This window comes from Ornithorhynchus anatinus, chromosome 21, assembly GCF_004115215.2.
Source record: "Ornithorhynchus anatinus isolate Pmale09 chromosome 21, mOrnAna1.pri.v4, whole genome shotgun sequence".
Lineage (NCBI taxonomy): Eukaryota > Metazoa > Chordata > Mammalia > Monotremata > Ornithorhynchidae > Ornithorhynchus > Ornithorhynchus anatinus.
Window position 1 is genome coordinate 19840613 of NC_041748.1, and position 6000 is coordinate 19846612.

General features: G+C 46.8%; 1 long non-coding RNA gene across 1 annotated transcript in view; it reads left to right on the top strand.

Annotated features, from left to right (window-relative positions):
* Positions 1-5492, top strand: part of LOC114806010 — a 134768-nt gene extending 129276 nt beyond the window's left edge. Inside the window, exons 3-4 of the long non-coding RNA XR_003754136.1 lie at positions 4698-4845; positions 5458-5492. This is a non-coding gene — a long non-coding RNA (uncharacterized LOC114806010). The remainder of the gene's footprint in view (positions 1-4697; positions 4846-5457) is intronic.
* Positions 5493-6000: the final 508 nt, after the last annotated feature.

Below are 6000 nucleotides of genomic sequence, written 5' to 3' on the forward strand. Positions count from 1 at the left end.
ATATACATTTTTTCCTCATTCATCTTTACTCGTTATGTGGGAGAGCTATAGACAGAAACATCCCATTTTTTCAGCTCAGGAGATTGAGGGGGTGTCTAGTGGAGAGAGTCTGAACCCTGGGGTGAGGAGCCCTGGATTCTAATCTAATCCCGGCTCCGCTGTTTGCCAGCTGGGTGACTTTGGGCAAGTCACTTCACTTCTCTGGGCCTCAGTTACCTCATCTGGAAAATGGGGATGAAAACTGTGAGCTCCATGTGGGACAACCTGATCACCCTGTATCCCCCCAGTGCTTTGCACTTAGTAAGCACTTAACAAATACCACCATTATTATTATTATTATTATTAATCCCATCAATGCCTCCCCCATGGCTTGACTGATGGATTGATTGATTAGCAAGCACTGTGGTAGATAAACGTCTGTCAGGCCAGATCCAGTTCCTGTGCCACTTGGGGCTCACAGTCTAAAACAAACCAGAAAGACCCTCCCCGTTTTAAAGATGATTCCTAGAGAGGTAAAGTGGCTTGACCAAGCTCACACAGCGGACCAGTGGTAGAGCCGAAAGTCAAAGTCACATCCTCCGAGGGCCAGCTACATGCTCTCTCCCTACTCGCTACCAACTCTAACCCCCTGGATCTGGCCTGTCGTTCCCACAAGAGGCCAGGAGGATTCTGCATCGTTGCGCTACTCATGCTCTCCGATCTCTGCCAGTAGTGCTCCTGCTGAGGCACAGAATGGGCAGGGAACGTGTCTCTTAATTGCTGGATTGTACTCTCCTAAGAGCTTAGCATAGTATTTTACACATAATAAGTGCTCAAAAATACGACTGAATGAATGAATAAACTAGGCGGCCAGGAGGGCACAACAAGGTGAAGTGCACGTATTACTCTGCTGCTGTTAACCGGTTTTAGGTGGGATTCAGAGCTGGCGGACCTGAGTTCTAATCCCGGCTCCATATGCCTGCTAAGTGACCTTGGGAAAGTCACTTGGCTTTTCTGGGCCTTAGTGTCCTCAAATACAAAATGGGGATTCAATTCCTATTCTCCCTCCTACTTAGATTAGCTAGAGTGTACTCCAGGCTTTAGGACAGTGCTTGGCATATAGTAAGTGCTTACCAACTACCATTAAAGAAAAAGGTGATCGATGATGCGAAAGCACCTTGAGAAAACTAGAGGAGCCATGCAAATACAAGGGTCTGTGATCACCAAGAGCTTTCTGTGCCCTCCCTGAAAAACCGCTGGCGGCTTCAGAAATCTCTGGGAGGTAAATCCTGGGTGAGACCAGATCCTGAGGGTGGAGGAAGCTGGGGAGGAGAAAAAGCATGGCCTAATGGATAGAGCACGGGCCTGGGAGTCAGAAGAACCTGGGTACTAATTTCTGCCCTGCCGCTTATCTGCGTGTAACCATGGGCAAGTCACTGGCCTTCGCCTCAGTTACCTCATTTGTAAAATGGGGATTAAGACTCTGAGCATCATGTGGGACAGGGACTGTGTACATCCTAATTAGCTTGTATCTACCCCAATGCTTAGTCCAGTGTCTTTCACATAGAAAGCACTCAACAAATACCATTAAAAAAATAAAAGGGACATCCTTAGGCACCTTTCTTTCCCTCGCAGGGCCTATCAGGGAGACCCATTCGGAGTAGACTCGAAGGAAGTGTCTAGCGCTGAACGGGAAACAGAAGAGTCCCGATTGTAGCAAGGTGCCTAATTATTGGGGTGCTTCTGTCTCTCCCCACATGCTCTGCCTTCCTGTGCTCGAAGTGCCAACTTGCGGGTCACCTTGTGGGGCAGATTGTCGGTAGTTTTCGCAGCTTCTACAATGGCAGCCTCATGAATATTTACTGAGTCACTCAGATATGCAGCCCCAGGAACAACAACAACAACAACAACAACAGCAGCAACCACAACAAGAAAAAAAGCCTCTTGTATTTGCATTTCCCAGAGACACCAGCAAACTCTGCCGGCTCTGGGAAAGGGAGGAGAGGGGGATATTTCAGATGCCTTTCCAGGGAGATAAAGAAAACAGCTTCCCGTATAATGAGATTGACTTTTAAATTGAAAGTGTTACTGTTTGTGCTGCAGTTCAAACTTCCCTGCTGTGTCTTCCCTCCCTAGGCTCTAACATTAAGACATCTTATGTACAAGCTGGGAGGATTCAATTAGCTTTTCTGCTATTAATCAATCAATTAAGCGGCAATCTTGAGTATATACATTTTCACTCTTAAAGAGGTGAGAAGCCCAGATTGCGGAGGAGCTTGGATGCGGAGGGCCAAGGGTGTGGAATGTAATAATCATAGCGGTATTTGTGAAGCGCTTCCTGTGTGCCAAGCACTGTTCAAAGACCTGAGTAAGAGACATCAGGTCAGTCATAGTCGCTGCTCCACACAGGGCTCACAGCCTAAATAGGAGAGTAAATAGGTATTTAGAGAAGCAACGTGGCTCAGTGGAAAGAGCACGGGCTTCGGAGTCAGAGGTCATGGGTTCGAATCCCGGCTCAGCCACTAATCAGCTGTGTGACTTTGGGCAAGTCACTTAACTTCTCAGTGCCTCAGTTCCCTCATCTGCAAAATGGGGATGAAGACTGTGAGCCCCACGTGGGACAAACTGATTCCCCTGTGTCTACCCCAGCGCTTAGAACAGTGCTCGGCACATAGTAAGCGCTTAACAAATACCAACATTATTATTATTTTGTATTGAATCCCCTTTTTCCAGATAAGGGAACGGAGGCACAGATAAGTGAAATGACTCACCCAAGGCCACACAGCGGACACATGGTGGAGTCAGGATTAGAACCCAGGTCCTTCTGACTCCCAGGCCTGTTGCCCTAATCGCTAGGCCATCCTGCTTCTCCTGCTCTGCCACATGTCTGCTCTCTGACCTTGGGTAAGACATTTCACTTCTCTGGGCTTCAGTTTCCTCATCTGTAAAATGAGTTTTGAGACTGTGAGCCCCATGTGAGTCACAGACTGTCTCCAGCCCAACTTGCTTGTATCCACCCCAGTGCTTAGTACAGTGCATGATACATAGTAAGCGCTTAACAGATGCCGTGATTATCACTATTGCCATCAACAAAATGCCATCACATTACTATTATTATTAGGGCCTGTGGGTTAATGCAGACAGTTCTCTGAGCTGTGGGATTTGGAATGTGGCCTTCCAAGGTGCTTCTGGAAAGCATGTCACTATTTGAACTCTCTGACATCTTAGTACTAATAATAGTCAATCAGTTGTATTTATTGACCTGACCTCTTCCTGTGTGTAGAACACTGTACTAAGCATTTGGGACAGTACAATGTAACGGAGTCTAGAGGCATGCTCATTAAGTGCTTCCTGTGTGCAAAACAATGTTTTGAGCACCAGGAAAGAATACCCAGGTGAGAATTAGAGAAAGAACTTCTCTGGCCTCTGATCCATCTAAGCACTCAATCACTCACACTCCCCCGCAGACCTTTGTCCTCATTTTTACGCTCTATTGCTCTTTTCCCACCTGCTATAGGAACAGCATGGCCTAGTGGATAGAACACCAGCCTGGGAGTCAGAAGGACCTGGGTTCTAATTCTGATCCCTCCACTTGTCTGCTGTGTGAACTTGGGCAAATTCCTTCACTTCTCTGTGCCTCAGTTATCTCATCTGTAAAATGGGGATTAAGACTGTGAGCCCTGTGTGAGACAGGGACTGTGTCCAACCTGATTACCTTGTATCTACCCCAACGCTTAGTACAGTGCCTAGCACGTAGTAAGTGCTTAACACCCCAAGCATACCCCAATTATATCAGTTATGTAAAATTAATAATCAATTTTAGTGCCTGCCTCCCCCATTCAATTGTAAGCTCCTTGAGAGCAGGGATCATGTCTATTGTGATCTCCTAAGGGCTTAATATGGTGTTCCACCCACAGTAGACAATCAGTAAACAATAATGATCATTTTATTGATTTGGGACCAAGAATTTGGACTCTGTAGTAGGCGCTCCCAGCTTTCTAGTTCACTTCAGGTCAGACGGTCAGTCAGCCGTATATATTGAATGTTCACTGTGTGCAGAGCACTGTACTAAGCGCTTGGGAGAATTCAGTGCAACAGTAAACAAATACATTCCCTGCTCACAATGAGTTTACAGTCTAGAGGAGACAGGGATTGTATCTGATTAGTTCAATTCAATCATATTTATTGAGCGCTTACTGTCTACCAACTCTGTTAGTGCTCAATACAAGATAATCAGATGGGACATGATTCCTAAGCCCTATATCTAAAAGGGAAGGAGAAGGAGTATCATTTTCCCATTTTCCTGAAGAGGTTAAGTGACTTGCCCAAGGTCCCTTGGCAGTACCAGGGCAGGCAGAGCAGGGCCTAGAACCCGGATCTCCTGACTCACGCTGCGCTTTTTCCCCTAGGCCACACTGCCTGCCAAGCTGAGGACAGGGAACCAGCATTTGCTTAGTGGCCAGAGCCTGGGCCTGGGAGTCAGAAGGACCTGGGTTCTAATCATGGTTTTGCCACTTGTCTGCTCTGGGACCTTGGGCAAGGCACTTCACTTCTTTGGGCTTCAGTTACCTCATCTGTAAAATGGGGATTAAGTCAGGGACCGTGTCCAACCCGACTTGCTTCTATCCACCCCAGTGCTTAGAACAGTACCTGGCACTTAGTGAGCGATTAACACATACCACAGGCATTATTATTATTATTATTATTATTATTATTAGGGAGCAGCCACTATCAGAAAAGCGGGGAAAATTCCAGATGAACTACAAGGCCTCTTCCGGCGACCAGCCCCAGAGACTTCCTGCGGCTGATAACGGTAACCCGGTTGAAGATGTGGCAAATGGCAATTGAATGGAAAGTCAGCAGAAGGTAAGAGTTGCTTTCCCCTTGATGGTTTGAAAACCTGTCGCCATTTCAACCTTCACAGCATCGCTCAAATCTGCCATTCCTCCCCCTCCGAACTGCTACCACCGTAATCCAAGCATTTAGCCTATCCCACCTCTATTACTCTAACCACCTCTTTGCTGACCTCCCTGCCTCCAGTCTTTCCCTGCAGAGGCCCTAGTGGATTGAGCACGGGCCTGGGAGTTAGAAAGAATTGGGTTCTGATCCTGACTTCTCCATGTGTCTGCTGTTTGAGCGTGGGCAAGTCACTTAGCTTCTCTATACCTCAGTTATCTCATCTGTCAAATGGGAATTAAGACTGTGAGCCCCGTGTGGGACGTGGACGGTGTGTCCAGTCTGATTAGCTTGTGTATACCCCAGTGCTTAGTACAATGCCTGGAACATAGTAAGTGCTTAACAAATTCCATAAAAAAAATTTCACTCTGTTGAAATAGAAACTGATTCTCGAGTCAGACTCGTGTTCTGTTACTGACCTTTTGTCTTTTTTAAATGGTATTTGTTACGCGTTTACTACATGCCAGGCACTCTTCTAAGTGCTGGGGTATTCACAAGGCTGGACAGATTCCCATTTTACAGATGAGATAACTGAGGCACAGAGAAGTGAAGTGACGTGCCCAAGGTCGTACAACAGAGAAGTGGCGGAGCCGGGGTTAGAACCCATGTCCTTCTGAATCCCAGGCCTGGACCCTATCCACTAGGCCATGTTGCTCCTTCATCAAAGCCATCCTTTCTAATTCCAAGGGCGATTCTGAGGAAAGAGCTAATCTTACATGTTAAAATAGATGCCACGGCACCTTCGGACAATCAGATCCATAACTGTAGCCTGGAGCAGAGGGGGCAAACGGGAAAACAGGGTGGGTGGGGGGATTAAATGGCCATGTTACCTTTACTCCTGTCAAACGCCTAGTAGAAATATTGGTTAATGCCCTTAAAAAAGGCCCATTACCACAGGGCAGAGAGTCAAAGAGTCCAGCTACCCTAATACTCCGTTATCTCGTTCCTGGATAATAGAATGACCCTTTGCTTGCCCGGCTGTTCTACAATATAATAGCATGAGCTGGGTGAATCAAGAGGTTATTTTGGGAATCCAATTGCAACAGTACGGGGACCCATGTGACA